This window comes from Orcinus orca, chromosome 12 (genome assembly GCF_937001465.1).
Source record: "Orcinus orca chromosome 12, mOrcOrc1.1, whole genome shotgun sequence".
NCBI lineage: Eukaryota > Metazoa > Chordata > Mammalia > Artiodactyla > Delphinidae > Orcinus > Orcinus orca.
Genome location: NC_064570.1, coordinates 63,762,217 through 63,781,732, shown reverse-complemented (window position 1 = coordinate 63,781,732; position 19,516 = coordinate 63,762,217). Strand labels below are relative to the sequence as shown.

Genomic DNA, 19,516 nt, shown 5'->3' with positions numbered 1-19,516 from the left:
ACAGCTTTTAAGAATGAACTATGTTGCATGTGCTTTGAGAATGCAAAGATTCATTCAAAAAATAGCCTCTCAGAGTTTGTGTAGCTGACCTCAGGCCCAACTAACCTATAAGAATGCAAGAACATTTATTTTAGCTAAATAATTAGATATTTGCCTAGAAAAATCTTTTAAGATAATTAGAAAATTATACTATCTTTTAGTTCTACCATCACCAAAGCATCACTATTATTAACATAACATGGAATTGGTATGTGCAGAAACTAAAAAAAAAAGAGAGTAAGAAAAAAAGAACACTGGAACTTCAAGGGAACAAATACACAAGAAATTTATAAACAAACTTCAGGAAATTATATGTATATATGGAAAACTTTCAATTAAATATTTGGGAATCAAGAAGCTCTTCTTTTGGTTGTGATTTCATGGAGTACCAAATTCTGGGAAGAAAAGGAAGTTAAAAGACATCAAGCCTTAATTGCATTTAGTTAATATATGCATAAAATAAACATTCAGTTTTTGGCATTCCTTAATTATGTTTTAAATTATATATTTTAGGAACTTGTAAATATTGAATCCCTTAGAGCAATAGTAAATATTTTTAAACCTCCACAAAATATATCAGATCTCAGCAGCTGGTAAGATGTAATGATACATATTTATTTATTATTCGTTTAAAAGTAAATTTGGGGCTTCCCTGGTGGCGCAGTGGTTGAGAGTCCGCCTGCCGATGCTGGGGACACGGGTTCGTGCCCCGGTCCGGGAAGATCCCACATGCCGTGGAGCGGCTGGGCCCGTGAGCCATGGCCGCTGAGCCTGCGCGTCCGGAGCCTGTGCTCTGCAACGGGAGAGGCGACAACAGTGAGAGGCCCGCGTACGGCAAAAAAAAAAAAAAAAAAGAAAAAAAGAAAGAAAGAAAGGTAAATCTGCTGGTTTCATTTTATTTTCCTCTAGAAAGATTATATATACCACTATGCGTGTTTAGGTAGATAGCTTTGATACTCATATTTACTAATAGGCTGTTTTCTTTGTCTCTGTGAAACATCAAAGGCATAAATAAATAATCTGTGATTCTTCTAATAGCATTCCCATTGCTAATAGAAGCTGTTAAATTATCAGTGCATTCATAGCTTAACATTTACTTAAAAAAGCAAAGTTGAGCCCGACAGATATGAAGGAGTATAGGAAGATTCTGCCATCTCACTTGAAAAATAAACAAAAATTTTCTCCACTAGTCTCAAAACAGAAAGCTCTTACACATTAACAATTGAAGCCTGATTCCTCAGTAATCATCTGGACTTAGAGAAACATCAGCAGAACTGATACTATTAGGGAAAATGACTCAATTTGGAGAATGCTGAGTGGATAACACTTTAAGATCTGCTTGATAGATATGATTTAGATGAGAGGAAAATGTGAAATAGTGTGTCATCCACTGCCCTCAACTTTTCTTGTCCACTTCTGATAATCACAGCTAATCGGAATTCATCCCACTTGTCAAAATACCTCCGCATTTAAGATGACAGGCAATGGAAGCAGAAACACAGACAATGATAGGTGAATGTGTGGAGAGTGGCTGAGTGGCCCCTAACATCTCAGAAGAGAGGTATCAAGAGGGCTAAAACAGAGAGAACTGACAGACCTCCAAGTAGTAACTTCCTGTTACTCTTACATAGCAGATAAATTGCAGGGCTTGGGAGTGGCAACCACGGCTCTGCTGGAGCACCAGTGGATGCAGAAAATGTAAAGGATTTACACAGATTTCTTCCAAGGGGCTGTAGTCAGGCAATGAGGCAACCAGAGAAAAGAACATCACCAGCCTGTACCACTCCTGAGTGCTTTCCAAGTCACGGCTGTGATGAATTTCAGTCTCCAAGGTCTATAATCCAGTATGTGCTCCAACCAAGCTCCTAAACTCTCATCTCCTTAAAGAGTCACTGCCCTTCGAACAATGACAAGAGGGAGAAAAGTGGCTTTCATTCAGGAAGGACTTTTTGGTTTTGGGGTTTTAGGGTAACAAGACTAATATAGTTCCTTGTGCATAAAGAGTACTACCAGGAAAGCTGGAGAACTAGAGTAGAGGGAACTTTAGTTCATAATTTCAAAACCATTTGCATGAATTTTCACTTCAACCCCTATTTCCACTTCTCTGTGACTATCAATAGTGTTTCGTACTGTGGTGCTTTTTAAATTAATACATGACCTTTTTGATGAAGAAAATACGATAGTAAGGCTTTCTGACTTGGACTTTTTACAACATGAAGAAGCACAAAAGAAAGAAAACATAATTCGACAGATGGAAATTTTCTACTTAAAAACCAGTCAAAGCGCACTGTTACTGTATCTTCAAGTCTATCTGCATTAGTTCTATTTAGATTTACTCATCACTCATATTATACTCTATTTCCTCAATTCTAAAGGTTTTCTCAGTCCACTATGGGTATCACTGCTCCTAAATTAGGTACTGATGTAAAGACTAGCTCAAGAGTACTTGGCTTAACTTTAGATTATCTTCTTTTACATTTATACTCAGATTCAAATTCAAATCAAGCCAATAGGCATGTCATCTGGTGAGAGGAAATGTGGAAAGTACCTCTTTATCAGGGAGTTTAACATGATATACAGGATGTGGAAGCTCTTGAGAGTCTTATGTTTTTTTCCAATCTTCACGCACAATAACAATACCCGACAAGAGTTAGACTGGCACAAGTATACTGTCTGTCAAAGGTGCTTCAAGATTTATTTGGTTCTTAGTCGACTCACATTACTATAAGCTCTTTGATACACAGAGCACAAAGCCACTTAACACTGTTGCTATTAGTGTTCAAACCACACTGAAAACACTTCATTAAACAGCCTACTGCAGTGTAATTGTTTACTAATATTTTGATTAGGTTGTTTAGTAGACAATCCATGCTGTAAAACATTCTCTTGCTGTCAAGTGAATCACTGGTAAAAAGGCTATTGCAAAAGACTTAAGAGAGTCTCTGAGAAAAGAAATCAAAGTGGGGGGAAAAAAAACCCTAAGTCACTCTGCTTTTAGTACCCACTGTATTCATTTCCTATAGCTCCTGTAACAAATCACCACAAACTTAGGAGCTCAAAACTACATGAATTTATGAAGTTACACTGCTAGAGGTCAGAAGTCTGACACAGATCTCACTGGGCTAAAATCAGTGCCAGCAGGTCTAAGTTCCTTTCCGGAGGCTCTAAAGGAGGATCCATTGCCTTGTGTTTTTCATCTTCTAAAGGCTTCCCACATTCCTTGGCTTCCTTCATCTTCAAAGCCAGCAATGGCCAACGGAGTATTTCTCAAATTGAATCATGCTGACAGTGACACTTCTACCTCCCTCTTTCATTTGTAAGGACATTTGGACCCACCCAAATAATCAAGGATAATCTCTTTATTTTAAGGTCATTGGATTGACAACCTTAATTCCATCGGCAATCTTAATTCCCCCTTGCCAGGTAACATGCAAATTTCCAGGGATTGGGATACAGACATCTTTGCTGGGGTAAGGAGGGGATTGATTATCCGGCCTACCACACACCCACCATGTTGCCTCATGAGTTATTTAAAACTCATATTTCACACAGAAACACTTCTTTGAGGGAGTGGAGTGGGAATTTTAAAAGGAATGTTGTGCCTTTCCTATATTATATATTCCTTGGTCATCTTCATTTTAGCACAGAATCTAATTTCAAGGGTTAATGTCTAGAGTGTGGATATTCTGAACATATTTTATTCATAAAATACTTTTTAGGTCCATAACACATGGGAGATATGATTCTATAAGGCTTGGTTACAATGTAAGAAGGACTTCCGGTGCTCAAGAGAAATTACTGGGTAGTTTCCCTTTCCTTTACAACATTCTCCCTACTAGATGCAAATAAGCAGTAGCTCTCAAGAATGAAGACATAGGCTTACACCATTTTCATTAATTCCCTTTTCATGGCAATGATAACATTTGGACATTTTTGTGATGAAGGTTTTGCTTACTCTAATTGCTGGCCTCAAAAAGTACTACTCTTTAGTGCCATACAAAATAGTCATTATTTTCCCAAACATTGGAAATGCATGTTTACTGAATGCATGTTTACTGAAAAAGTTTGCATAATTCTGTTGAATAATAAAATTTTTTGTCATTTTGCTTAATAAATAATAGAAAAGTTTCCTAATTCTTTGAGGTGGTAGGCAAAAATACATAAATTTTGAAATTTAATAAAATATTATCATTATAGTACCATAAATTTCAGAACAATAAAAGCCTTTAAATATTATGTACAATAACTTTCTAAACTCACCTCTTTCCTCGATGGGGGAATCCAGTATTTCTGAAAACTTTTCCCATCTTCATTAAGTTCTGAATATTAAAAATATATTCTTTATATCAAGTCCAGTTCTTTTCAGTTTGCATGATATTTTAATCTGTTTGGTGAAGTCCAGCTCCTTCATTGTCACATAGGACAATTTTAATTTCTGTCTCTATGTCAACACTGAGAATACTTAAAGAAAGCTACAGTCTATGCCCTAGGATAGAATAAACGTACCAAACTCTATTATGGCTTGGTGTCTGATCCCTTCATCAGCCTGGTTGGGTACGTTTAAAAAGAGTCCTGTTTACATCAGTCTTTCTCTTAAAGTCTTGCTCCTGAAAGGAAATAGTAGGTTCTGTAGGAAATAGGTGTGATCGGATCAGACTTTTCCCATTGCCATGCTTAGACTCTGCATTTCCATTGATGCAGACAAAGGTCCTGTTTGTGGTATAAGCCATCACAATTCACTTTCTATTTTCACAGTATGTTTTCAGTGAAAATTGCTGGTGTTTTTATTTTGCATTTTACTTCATTTTACAGTTGACCCTTGAACAGCACAGTGTTAGGGCACTGACCCTCATACAGTCAAAAATCCATGTATAACTTTTGACTCTCCAAAAACTTAACCACTATAGCCTACTGTTGACCAGAAGCCTTACTGATAACATAGACAGTAGATTACCACATATATTGTATGTTATACATAGTATATACTGTATTCTTACAATAAAGTAAGCTAAATAAAAGAAAATGTTAAGAAAATCATAAGGAAGAGAAAATACATTTACAGTACTGTATTTATTGATACTGTTAACATCATCCGTTTATAAGATGAATCATTTGTCAGTACTTATATCAATATTGTCTTATATGATATAAAACACTGTACGCATTATATATATTACTAATACTAGATATAAAAATGAAAAGGTAATGTGAAAAAGAAATTCATATTTATTTACAGGTATAATGATTCATGCATTGATAAGGAAGAAGCGGCAATATGATTGTTTCACCATAGACTAGCTAAACACTAATAAATGAATTGTTATAAAATTTTTATGACATTGAGTATTACATATTCATAATACAATATTGGAAACATTGTTACATTAAAAAAAACACTTACCTGTGATAATAGGCTGATAGTTCCTCCAATAATGAGAAAGGCATACTATACAGTAATTTCATTCTTTGAAAGCAAAGTTATAAACAGTAAGAAAAGTAACACGTTATTTGTTTGTATTAAATATCACTTACTGTATGCCTATGTAAGAATAGGCTATCCACTTCAAAGAAGCCTTGCATGTGATCTTCTGCACGATGAACACTTAGGTGATGATGATGATACAACGTCTCATACAGTTCTTGCTCTACAGTTAATTAGATTTTCACAGGAAAACACTCACACATATGCAACAGGTAAGTTTATTAGGCGTATGACATGATGATTACTTACTATTCATTACATGGAGGTGGACCATAATAAAGGTCTTCATCCTCGTAGTCTTCACCTTGAGTAGGCTGTGGATGAGGAAAAGAGGAAGGGTTGGTCTTGCTGTCTCAGGGGTGGAAGAGCTGGAGGAGGTAGATGGGGAGATAGGAGAGGTAGGCATACTCGGTGTAAGGAAATACATTTAATACATTTAATACATTTCCTTAAATATATTTAAGGAAATACATTATAATCTCTGTCTGACTTCCTTGCTTTTTGTTTCTCTAAAAATGTTTCTATACACTATCAATCCTTCCACTGTTTGCTTTTGTTTCAGTGCCCATATCACTGAAAGGTCCATATCATAAAAGAAGTCAAAAGCAATCTTGAATAATTGGAACTTTCTGCCAAATTTTCTAATGCAATTTTTTTTTTTTTCTGGCCCTGTTTCCTCTATGTCTTCTCCCTCCTCATCTGGCACTGGTTTGGAAGCACTCATCTCCACCAAATTGTCTTTTGTTAATTCCTCTGGTGTGGTGTCTATTAGCTCTTGAATTTCTCCAAGATCCATATCTCAAAACCCTTCACCCCACACTTTATTTTTTTTTTCGCAATATTCACAATCTCTTTCATGATTTCCTTGATCGGCTGTGTCCTAAATCCAGTGAAGTCATGCACATCTGGACACAGTTTTCTCCGGCAAGAATTTATTGCTTTGGGTTTGATGGTTTTCATGGTTTTCTCTAAAACAACGATGACACTGTCAATGGTGTAATCATTCCAGATTTTCATGATGTTCTCTCTATCGGGGCTCTCTCCCATAATGTTGATAATCCTTTCCATAGAGTCCTCTGTGTAATGAGCCTTCAAGATCCTTATAACCCCCCATCTAGACACTGAATTAGAAAATTGTATTTGGGGGCAAGTAGACCACTTCAGTGCCTTCGGTATTAAGCTCATGAAGTGCTTGCTGGGCAGAGGCATTGCCTAATAAAAAAAAAAAAAAAGAAACAAACAAACAAAAAATTTAAAAGGCAACCCCTTACTGGCAAGATACTTCCTGACTTCAGGGGAAAAGCATGGATGGAATGAATCTAGAAAAAGTTTTCTGGCTGCCCAGGTCTTCTTGTTGTACAACTGAAAGACTGTTGGCTGGTGTTTATATTTTCCCTTCACGGCTGAGGGATTAGAAGCTTTATAGCTAAGGCCAGTCCTGCAGTTTGCTTCAGTAGCACTGCTGTTAAGTCTCTTTCATAGTCTATGGTACTTTTAGGTTCTCTTATTAATCTATTTTTCAATCTTTTATTTTACATCTGAAAAACAAAACTTTAAATACGGCTTCAGTAAACTTCACCTTATTAGATGTAGTCCAAGCTGACTGAGAGCTTATTCAGTTTCCTTCCTAGAGTTATGTCTGCTGCGCAGTTGATTAAATGCCCTGGATGTCTTCAGTAAAGTCATGGCTAAAAGGTGAATAAAATCAGTCTGAAGAATGCCAACAAGGGTGGTCACCAATGCATGAAGCAACACATTCCCAGCAAAGGCTTTCTCACTCACCTGACTTAAATATTGGCTATTACAATAATTCCTAAACATCAATTCATTTTTTTACTTAGGATCCTTAGTACTTTTCACATAAAACTGAATGCAAAATGCTGTTGTGAGGAACATATAAAATGGAGATCCTCTTGTTGAAGCTGTGCTAGAAACCCAGAGCTTGTTGCCCAGTATGGGCTTTACTGGGTAGGTAGCCCCAGAATGCCGCTGCTGAACTTGAGGGCCTCAGGGCATGAAAAGTGTCTGTTCCGGTTGTTTGCAAAACAACAACAGAAACTTTAGTTCAAACCTCATTAAATATATGCTGTGAATCAGTAAGTTTCACAATCAAGTCCACTCTTTTTTAGTTAGTAATTTACATTTGTCCTTTCAAAATGTCAATGACTAGAAATCACTTAACTGTTTCTTGATGTCAAATTTCAGGTTGGGGTATGAGAACATGACATTATCATTATATATTAAGCAAAATTTCTAGTCCTTATTCTAATTGAGCATTACAATCAGAGAACACAAAATTTAGAATTAGACAATTATTTCAGGCAGAAGAGATTTTAGAAATTGTTGAGTATGAGTCTCTTATTTTACAGATGAGAAAACTATGGCCCGAGGAAGCTAGAGAACATTGTTAATGACTGTGACACAGCTAAGTGTTAACAGAACAAAACGCTCATTTGAATCCAGTGATATGTGTCATGTTTTTAAGACTGACATGGTTTTTAAAAAATATGTGTACTAGACACGTGAAAAAATGAAACCTAGAAACATTTGAATGCAGTTAGTTCTTTTTGTTGCCTTACAAACCATATATGCATGTTAGTCTCCCTACTTTCAGAAAATTACAAATTTCAACAATGAATTTGATGAAGGCTTACAAGATTTTGTGACAAGAATTTATTATCTCTATATAATTTAAAGTGTAAATTATATAGGGTAATGCTGTGACTAATACAGTATTATCCCTATATAATTTGTATCTCAATGTAAAATGCTTCTGAGGAAAGTAAGGGCATAAGAAGGGAGAATCTGCTATCAGTTTATATGAAAATTTGCTAGGCTCCTGGGAGCTATGAAGATTTTACCTGTCATTGAGCTATTCCAGGAGCAGAATACTTTTAAAAGATCTGAACTATAAAACCACTTACTGATGATCGTATAAGGGCATTCATTTACATACCCATGCATATATTAACATACATCTTAATGTGGCAAAGGGACAAAAGGGCATTCAAGGCACGGTTAATTGATAATCTTGATAACAAACATATTTGTGCCAACATTCTCTATATACTGAACAAAAATTATTAGAGTACCTGCTGAAATATATAATCATCAGTTATTAAAATGAAAAAAAGATGATCTAAGAAAATAGTACCTTCAATGTTGAACAAACAGTAGTTTAACAGCAAAATTAATTCCAACATTTTTTTCTGTTCTTTAATGTTTCTACCGTGTTTCAAAATGTTGGACTCGATTATCTAAAGAGGATCTTCTAGGCAAAAGAATCTGCATAGAAGTTTTTGCTTTACCAATATCTTCAGCGCATTAAAAGCACTCTGAAGAACAGGGCATTTTTTTTTTTGCGGTACGCGGGCCTCTCACTGTTGTGGCCTCTCCTGTTGCGGAGCACAGGCTGCAGACGCGCAGGCTCAGCGGCCGTGGCTCACGGGGTCCAGCCGCTCCGCGGCACGTGGGATCTTCCCGAACCGGGGCACGAACCCGCGTCCCCTGCATCGGCAGGCAGACTCTCAACCACTGCGCCACCAGGGAAGCCCAGAACAGGGCACTTTTTAAAGGGTGGAATTTAATCTTTATTTACAGGACACTGCAAGATATAAAATTTCACACAGAAATAAGAAACCCACTGAGAGGAGAGGCTTCATACAGGATGTACAGTTTGGAACTGTTAAAGTATAGTATCATTGTAAAAAATACTACAATAAGAAACCACATTTTTAAAAGGTTCTTAGTAGAGAAACAGTATGATGCAGTATGTGGGTCAAATGAGGATAGTTTTGTTGCTAGGAACAGCCATACATTTGGAATTTAGAAAGTTAGGAGAGTCTGCTTTGTTTTGATAAAGGTTTAAAAAAGATATTTTTCTGAAAATTTAGGATAGCAAACTAAGATATAAGAAACATCATAGCACTCTGAGTCATCATCATTTATCTCCTTGTTAAAGCTTTATTATTATTTGTACCCTAATTTATTTAGGAATAGTTTTATGTTAGACATATTGGTGTGAAAAGCATGTACTAGTTAATGGAAGCTTAACTAGTTAATGAACCTGATTTCATATACACCCATACATATACATAACATACAGTTCTAAGAGCTTTGAAATATCTATTTTCCTTGATTAATTTGCTTGTCTTCTTTTTTCTTACATGATTATCACCAAGTATCATGTTCTACAAGTAAACAAGAACCAATGTAATTCTTCTGTTATCATGGATACATATCTTGCATGAGAAACTTAAAGAATTAAATGATTATCCAAGTTACTACCTAACATTAAAAATGTGATGAATTTTATAGAACAATTATTAAGCTGACATAGTTCCAGCATAACAAATAAGTCCAAGATATGCAGTCATCCTCACATCCTCATGAGCTGAATATTAACTGCTGAATATTAACTGCTCCCAACTGGGAATCTTTAAATGATTGTGGCTCCTACTCACAGTAGAATCAAAGTGATAAAACATTTTTTTGTTTTTTGAATCATAAACTAGTATGACAAAATATGGTGTAGTGTTTAGTTTGGTTTTTAGTCCACTAGTCTGTCAGCAGCTAATCATGTTTAAAAATCATTATTTAACTTTTGCCTAATGGTCTCAAGCCTTAGAGTGCTTCACAGAATATGTTCAGTCAAAATCTGAATCCAATTACAGTAGTTCATCTAACTAAAATAGAACAGGGGAAAGGCCTTTGAGTTAATATCACTCTTTGCAGTGGTAAATACATACATGACTAATGCATATTTTAATTAACAACTGTGAACATTATTTAACCAATATACCAAATCAAATGTAACTTTTAAGATGGGACAAGATTAATCAAGCTTTGGAAACTTTTCAGAAGATCAGTCCTGTAAGCAATTTGGCATATTCTTATCGGAGAGAAGACAGTGCTTTAATTTTTTAAATGACATTATTAGAAAGCCAGGTTTTTCCTTAATTCATTGCATTTGAATTTCCATCTAAAAATCATGGAATGCAAAACTAAAGCAACTTTTCAAAACAAATAGCAATGCTTTCATCATTACTTTGCTCACAGCAGAACTTTAAAAACAAAACGAAACTAAAAACCCTATTTTAAAAATTCTTAGAAAGCAAACCAAAATTAGCATAATCTAAAATGTCAGTGTGGTTTGAGCTTAAAAATTGGGCTAATGTGTATTAATGAATTTAAAATATTTTCCAGGAAAAATATTTTAAATTGTTAGTCACTGCGTAGCTTTTTGGCTGTCATAAAGATGCAGGGTCTTCCCTGCAACCTAAGTAAATACACAGGATAGTGTAAAATCCTCTCCTTATCCCGGCCTTTCTTTATCACTACCCAGATATTGCTGAAGGATGATGGTGATGCAAAGTTAGCAACTCACATAACAATGGTTATTTCCTATGACATGTTCTACATTTACTTTATAACATCTATCTCCCAATCAAGATTTTTTTCCCTGAAACATATGCCCCCAGCCCTTCTCCATAACCATCTTTTCCCAGTGATATGTGACAATATTAATCCAAGCTATACTTACTGGGGTTAATTATAAATTCAATCTACTGAAAGTGAAATTTAGTCTTGATTTACCTGCAAGACTACGAGGTTAAAAAGAAAAACTGAGCATTCAAACAGCAGAATTTTAAATATGCCAATATGGCTATCAGCAATAAAGTTTTTGTTGCTTTGATGCATTTGGAGACACAGAGCAAATAGGGTTTCAGATCAAATGCTCTTCGTGGATAAATTAGATCTTGTAAGTAACGTAAGGAATAGTTAAAGGAAAGGTTGCTAACATAGAAGGGTGTCCACTTCCCCAAGGCTCCTAAAGAAAGAAAAAGAGCTTCAGATAATCCTTGAAACCACGGGAGCCTCTCTTTCACTGCCCAGCTCAGAATTCAATTTACTTGCTTGTTTTTCACTTGGGTTAAGTCAGAAAAAAAGACAGATAGATGTGTTTTCAGTGTCAGTGTAATACATTTACCTGATCTAAGGGAAAATTCAAAATTGATTTTCACCATGTTTTTGAAGTCAGATAAATTTTCCACATTCTAGAATTCATGAAGAAGTCAAGTCATTGATTGCTGTTAAAGTTAAACAGGTGAGTAGCCTGCTTGAGAGATTAGAACAAAGTCCCTTCTTTTTACTAGGACCCAACTGCATTTCTTGTGTCAGCCTATTAGTTTGAAAGCACTTGAAAATTATTCCATAATTGTAAACTTAATGATCTTCATCATCTAAGATTCATCATAGATGTCTAAAAGATAAGAGAAAAATCCAGCTTACTTTGAAAGTACAGCAAAGCTGTTCCCATGCTATATCAACTCATTTAGTCCAGCCCTTATCAAAATTTTTAAAGGAAATTTTAAAAAATGAATATTCCAAGTTTGTATATTGCCATTTTAAGACTTTATCCTTTCCCCAGTTACTTTAGAAAGTATAAGTAGCTCATGTAGACACCTAGAGTACCACTGATTGTGTTGAACTGTCTGTGCTCTACTGCCAAGGTCTCTATGGTTTCATTATCCCAAGCTGCCTAGAGTACCACAGATTGTGTTGAACTGTCTGTACTCTACTGCCAAGGTCTCTATGGTTTCATTATCCCAAGCTGCCATGATGCTTCTTAATGTCAGAGCCAATTTATGCATGAGAGAGAAAACCATAGAGCAATGAAATAGGGTCCTAAGAGAAGAATTATTTAGAAGATACAAATATGATTTTTTTCTTTTAAAAATTGTAGTTACTGAATGCCCAGTTGATAAAAGTATTTAAATGTGTGTGTGTGTATGTAGATATACGACCAAATGCCAAAGAAAAAGGACATTATCATTACCTTTTATATGGCTTGTGTGTCCCTCCCCAAAAGTATACCCATATCTGCCTCCTCTAAGTATGCATATTATTAACCTTTGTATAAATCACTTCTGTGTTTTTCTTTATAGTTTTTCCATCTCTGTATTATTTAATATATACTCTTGTGCCTAGTTTTTTACTTCATATAAATGGAGTCATGCTGCTTATAGCTTTTAGTGACTGGCTTTCTATGCTCAACATCATGGTCTAAAGTTTCATCCATGTTGTTTCTTATAGTTGAAATTAATTAATTGATTTTTTATTGACTAGTAAACCACTCCATGAATATGCCAAAGTTCTTTTTTTCTCTCTCTCATCTTCCCTCCTTCCCTTCCTTCCTTCCTTCCTTCCACTCTCTCTCTCTCTCCCTCCCTCCCTCCCTCTCTCTCTCTCCTCTCTTTCTTTCTCTTTTGAGATGCAGCAGAGGGAGAACACCAAGATGCTGTCCACAGCCTACATTCACTGAGAGCAGCTCCTAGACACTGGATGTGTGCCAGCCTGAAGCCTGCCCCTCAGGCTGAATCTCCAAGACAAGCAAAGAGGCCTCCTTCACAGAAAGACTGAGCAGTGTGCTCCAGTCAACTGGCTGTGCAGTGCCCTGGGCATGGGAGCCTACCAAGTACTCTCTCTCTGATTTCCACAGTCCCTTGGGACCCAGAAATGCCAGCCCCTCAGTCACCAGAGCCAGGTGATCAAGGAGCATCTCCTGAGCAGCAACACAAAAAAACAGGGCACCAGACAGAAATATCAGGATACCTGATGCATGTGAAGCTCCCCTCCAGGAGACACTGGCACTCTGGAAGATGGCAAAGGGGGAGCTTGTAGATGGTTCCTGCCCTCTGTGGTCTCTGCAAAGGATTACAGTCAGCCCCTAGATGAGTGTTTAATTAGAAGCCTGCCCCTCAGGCTACAGCCATGATAATTAGTTAATGGCCTCCCTCACAGAAAGACCAAACTCTTGTTCTGTTTCCACTTATTGTGCCCTGGGGGTGGCAGCTATTTAAGAAATCTTTCTCTGTTGGTTACAATCCTGTGGGACCCACAAGCATAAGCCCCACTGGCCACCAGAGCCAGGTGATGTAGAGGTGACCTGTGGCACAAAAATCGGGGCACCAGGCAGAGGTATGAACTCCATTTGGGTGACTCCAATTATTTCTTCCTTTTACTATTGATGAGCAGTTGTATTTTCAGTTTTGTTCTGTTTTGGTTTTGCTATTAAAATTTTTGCTATGAAAATTCTTAAGTCTTCTGGTTCATGTTTGAAAGAGTTTCTTTAGGTGTATAATTGGGAGTAGAATTACTTTGTTTAGGGTTAGTTCATCTTCATATTTATTAAATAATGTGCAGCTGTTTTCCAAAGTGTTTGTACTAATTTACACCTTATGAGTATCAAATTAGAGTTTGTCATTGTGCTACATTTTTTCTAACATTTGATACTGTCAAGTGTATAATATTTTTGCAAATCTAGTGGACAAGAAACTGTGTCTCATTGTAGACTTATTTTACATATTCCTAAGTACTAATGAAGTTAAGCATCTCTTTATAGGCTTATGTGCCATTTAAGTTTCATCCTGTGTGAAATGACTATTCAAGGTTTTTTTACCAGGTTCTTTGTTTTGATTATATTGATTTGGAGGAGCTCTGCATGCTAATCCTTTGTCAGTTACATAGGTTGCAAATATCTTCTCACTTCATTGTATATTGTTAATTTTTATGGTGTGTTTAGATGGAAAGAATTCTTAATTTTACTGAAGTAAATTTTATCAATTTTTCCTTAATGGCTTGTGTGTTTTCTGTCTTGTAAATATTTTCCTACTCAGAAAATATGAAGATGTTCTCCTACACTGTATTCAAAGAGTTTTACAATATTTCCTTTCTATTGAAATTTTAATCTATTTAATATATATTTTTGTGTATGGTGTGAAGAATCTCCTTTAATGCATTTACATATGATTAATCAATTCTCCCAGGACTATATATTGACTAAGAAAGGCAGAAAAACCTGAATCTGTTCACCTTTTGTTTTTATGCTTTCTTTTTAAAAATTTTTATTTTACTGTGGTAAGAACAGTGAACATGAGATCTACCCTCTTAAAATGTTAACCGTATAATACAGTATTGCTTACTATAAGTCGTATACTGTACAGAAGATCTCTAGAGCCTATTCATCTTGCCTAACTGAAACATTGTGCCCCTTGGTCAGTAACTTCTCATTTCCTCTTCCATCTAGCCCTTGGCAACCAACATTCCAGTTTTTGATTCTAAGAATTTGATTATTTTAGATATGTCATGTAAGTGGAATCATGCAGTATTTATCCTTCTGTGGTTTACTTCACTTAGCATAATATCCTGAAGTATCATCCATGTTGTTGCATATTGCATAATTTCCTTCTTTTTTGAGGCTGAAAAATATTCCATTGTACGTATAGACCACATTTTCTTTATCCATTCATCCATCAATGAACATTTAGATTGGTTCCATGCCCTGGCTGTTGTGAATAGCACTGCGATGAACAGAGGAATTCTAATATCTCTTTGTGACTCTGATTTCAATTATTTTGGATAAATACTCAGGAATGGGATTGCTGGATCAATGGCAGTTCTTCTTCTTCTTTTTTTTTTCCTGGCAGTGCTGCACGGCTTGTGGGATCTTAGTCCCCCGACCAGGGAGCGAACCCGTGCCCCCTGCAGTGGAAGCATGGAGCCCTAACCACTGGACTGCCAAGGAATTCCCATGGCAGTTCTGTTTTTTAGGGCCTCCATACTGTTTTTCATAGCAGCATACTTACTGTTAAATTTATTGGGTCTTTACTGCCATTTAATTTGTAAGTAATCCAGTTCCAAATCCATCATGAGGGTCAAGATTTTAGGGTCACTTCTGGTACAACCTGGATTTCCCCAAAAGCAAAGCCTCGGAGAAAGCTATGTGTATGAGTAGTTTATGTAGAAGTGTGATTCTGAGGAAAAGGAAGGATGGAAAGAGAGATAGAAGCAAAAAATAAAGAATATCAATTTGACAGTAGTACCAGGCTACAAATTTATTGAAAAGTCTTTTGAAAAACATTTCAGGATCATCCAGCAGGGAAAGAAAGAGGAAAGCATCTGTCAGTTGGTGCCTCTCTTCTACTAGTGATTAGATAGTGAGTTCCAAGATGGTAGAGAGAGATTTGTATCTGTTTTTTTTGTTTTGGTTTGGTTTTATTTTTTGCGGTACACGGGCCTCACTGTTGTGGCCTCTCCCGTTGCGGAGCACAGGCTCCGGACGCGCAGGCCCAGCGGCCATGGCTCACGGGCCCAGCCGCTCCGCGGCATGTAGGATCTTCCCGGACCGGGGCACGAACCTGCGTCCCCTGCATCGGCAGGCAGACTCTCAACCACTGCGCCACCAGGGAAGCCCTGTATCTGTTTTATTCACTGTTATATACCCAGTACTAAGTTGACAGAATAAATATTTATGGAATGAATGAATTTCTTTGTAATTATAATCCATTATCTCCCAGATATTGTTTCTGCCCCATTCTCCCTTTGTTCTGATCGCAGAATTTCAATTATATGCGAGTTAGACCTCATTCTTCTCATATCTTCATGTCTTTCAAAAATTCTTTCACATTTATCATATTTCTTTGCCACTACATAAAGGAAAGTTTCCTCAGATACATTTTTTTTACTTCACTAATGTACTATTCGGCTACATCATGACTGAAATTTTTATTTCAATGATTGCATTTCATTAACAGAATCTGTGACTTTTCTTCAAACCTACATGGTTATGTTACATCATTGTTTTGGTTTTTACTCATATTTTCAATTTGTTTCCTTAGACAAACTAATCCAATTATATTCTATATCTGCTAAATTCTAATATTAATTTTCAGTTCTGAATCTTCTGGGATTTATTTTTCTGCTGGCTAAAACTCATCATATATTATTTCCTTGTGTATTTTTGCTTTTTGGTTATTTGCTTCTATTTCATGTAACACCTTCTACCAAAATAACTTGAGAATTTTGTGAAGGCAAATTTCTGCAAACAAGATTTGCGTTTGTTTCTTAAGTCCACTGGTAGCATCAGTCAAGCAGGAAAAACCAGTTCTTTTTTTTTTTTTTAATATTGTTTTATAGATGGTTAACTATGTTGTGTTAGCTTCAGGTGTACAGCAAAGTGATTCAGTTATACATATACATGTATCTAGTTCTAAGCTAAATTAAAAGACTTTCAATGTGGAGTCATATGAATAGAGGTTAGAGGTCATGTTAAGGTTATTTGAGTTTTGGTATTGATAGGGGAGAGCTCTTTTTGTTGCAACTCATTTCTAAGGTTTTAATAAGCCATCTTCTGTTTCACGCTTTTGGAAAGTAAGTTTGGGCAAGTTTACTCTTACATTGGTTATGATGCCATTTTGACTCTCAGATTTATGCAAATACATCTTCAATTGGACTCCATAACTTTGGCCATTTTGGACTTTGAATTCTATACCTCATTTTCCATATATGACTAGAAAAATAAAAGCTCAAGTTCACCTGTTTGGCTCCTAACAAAAAATTCAGATTTAGTAGTTGTTTACCACTTCAGGGTACTACATTCACTAAATTTTTGGCTTCTCAATATTCTTTGACTTCTGGTCAGCCATTGATGCATCTAAAATAATTAAAATTTTTGTCAGTAGATTTAGATATTTTCAAGGAAAGATTTTAGTGATGCTATCTTGTCTGACCCACTGCTAGAAATAAAGATTAATATGTAATTCTTTATGACCTGCTAAAAATAATTAAATTAATAAAGAATGATACAATTTAACAATGAATATTCATTTATTGCATATATTCTATATACCTGGCCTATACCAGGTCCTTTATATATACCATCTCAATAAATGCCACTACCACAAAGTGAAGTAAGTCAGAAAGAGAAAAACAAATACCGTATGCTAACACATATATATGGAATCTAAAAAAAAAAAATGGTTCTGAAGAACACAGGGGCAGGACAGGAATAAAGACACAGACGTAGAGAATGGACTTGAGGATACGGGAAGGGGGAAGGGTAAGCTGGGATGAAGTGAGAGAGTGGCACTGACATATATACACTACCAAATGTAAAATAGATAGCTAGTGGGAAGCAGCCGCATAGCACAGGGAGATCAGCTCGGTGCTTTGTGACCTCCTAGAGGGATGGGATAGGGAGGGTGGGAGGGAGACGCAAGAGGGAGGGGATATGGGAACATATGTATATGTATAACTGATTCACTTTTTTATACAGCAGCCATGAACACAACAATGTAAAGCAATTATACTCCAATAAAGATGTTAAAAAAATAAAATAAAATAAAAAAATAAATGCCACTACTAATCTACCAACATTAGAAGAGGGTATTTATGAGGATTCTCAGCTCTGAAAGGTATGTAATAAAATGGTGAATATCACACAGACTGCAAATAGTGAAGTCTGCCTAGAAGACTGACTTCAAAAAATGGAACTATGAAGATTTATTCTTTTGGAAATGATTTATGCTTTCAAGAATACCATTAAATATTTTCTAGGAAATATGAATTTATAAGCCACCAAGAAAGCACAGGCCAATTTTAGACGGACAATGAACACATTTCACTTTGACGCTGTTGCTGCCCAATTGCTGTCCTAATCACTACTAAGCAATTTGTGACCCCAGAAATCCAATAACATTTCATTTTGCATCAGTCAACATGACAAGTCTATTATACCCTAAGAAGTAACTCCTCAAATCTTGTTTCCCCAAACAAATTGTAGTGAACATTCATTCATCGGTGATACCAAAATATTATACAATTCTAGGAAACTAGTTACCAAATGATGTTTCAAAGAAGAGGTTAAAATAAAGTGAATAACAAATAAAAAATAAAATTCATAATCAGTTTTATAAAAATATTTTTTAAATGTCAAAGCACAATTTCATATACTTTGCAATAATTTACTATTATTCTTTATAAAGATAAATTGCCTGACATCATAGAAATAATTTAATTGGTCCTCATTACTTACCTGAAGTATAGTGTCAACAGACCCAGAAATTCAACAAAAATCATAAACCCTTCAGAAAAAAGCTTTTTTTTTTTTTTTTTTGCTGTACGCAGGCCTCTCACTGTTGTGGCCTCTCCCGTTGCAGAGCACAGGCTCTGGACGCGCAGGCTCAGCGGCCATGGCTCACGGGCCCAGCTGCTCCGCAGCATGTGGGATCCTCCCGGACCGGGGCACGAACCCGTGTCCCCTGCATCGGCAGGCGGGCTCTTAACCACTGTGCCACCAGGGAAGCCCCAGAAAGAAGCTTTTGAGGTACAAAACTCTATTTCATAAAAGACATATCCTTCATTCAGAAATTGAATGCTTTTATTTTAAAACTCAAAAATATCCACTGAAACTCTCACTGGAAGCATAAAATAAAAACATATTTTTGACAGTCAATAAACATGTTTAAAAATCAGGTACAAGAAGTGGTGAATTTTAAGGAAGGAACAAAACACCTTAATATTCCCTGGATATTACTTCTAGTCTTTTTGTCTAAGATCAAGTTTAGTATCTGTTCTTATCAGTTTAATATTCCCTGAATATATCAGTAAAAAAAAAAAATGTTCCCTGTCACATCTTAAGTCACTACGAATCATTTTAAATGAGAATTTATAAATGGTTAAATTCCATTTAAATGAAAAAATTAACAAAGAATATTATTATTGATCTTGAAAAATTAAAAGAATATTATTTGTGGCACTGTTGATCTTCTTTAAATATAAGTATATATAAGATAAATACTTAGATTGAAGCTATCAGTCAGGTGCTCTAGAAATATCCTTTTTAATTTTGTCTACTTAGCATGCCTGTCTTTTTTAGAAATAGCATCTCATTTCATCTGTGTACTGCTTCTTTTTTCACTCTAAACTTATTCATCAACTTGTCATACAATTTCTCACCAACAACATTGAATATTAGAAGGTAATAGTGCAATATCTTTCAACATCCAAAATAATATGATTTTTCTACATGAAATCCTACACCAACCCAACAATCAACCAAATGTAACCACTTCTCCCCATATCTCCCAATTCCCTACCATCCTTTCTCATTCACACTACTGAGATCTCTTCCTAACTCTTCTACCTTTCACCGTT

General features: G+C 35.9%; 1 pseudogene; it reads left to right on the top strand.

The window, feature by feature from the left end:
* The first annotated feature begins 18,891 nt into the window (after window positions 1-18,891).
* On the top strand, window positions 18,892-18,998 carry LOC117199406 (uncharacterized; annotated as a pseudogene).
* The last annotated feature ends 518 nt before the right edge of the window (window positions 18,999-19,516 follow it).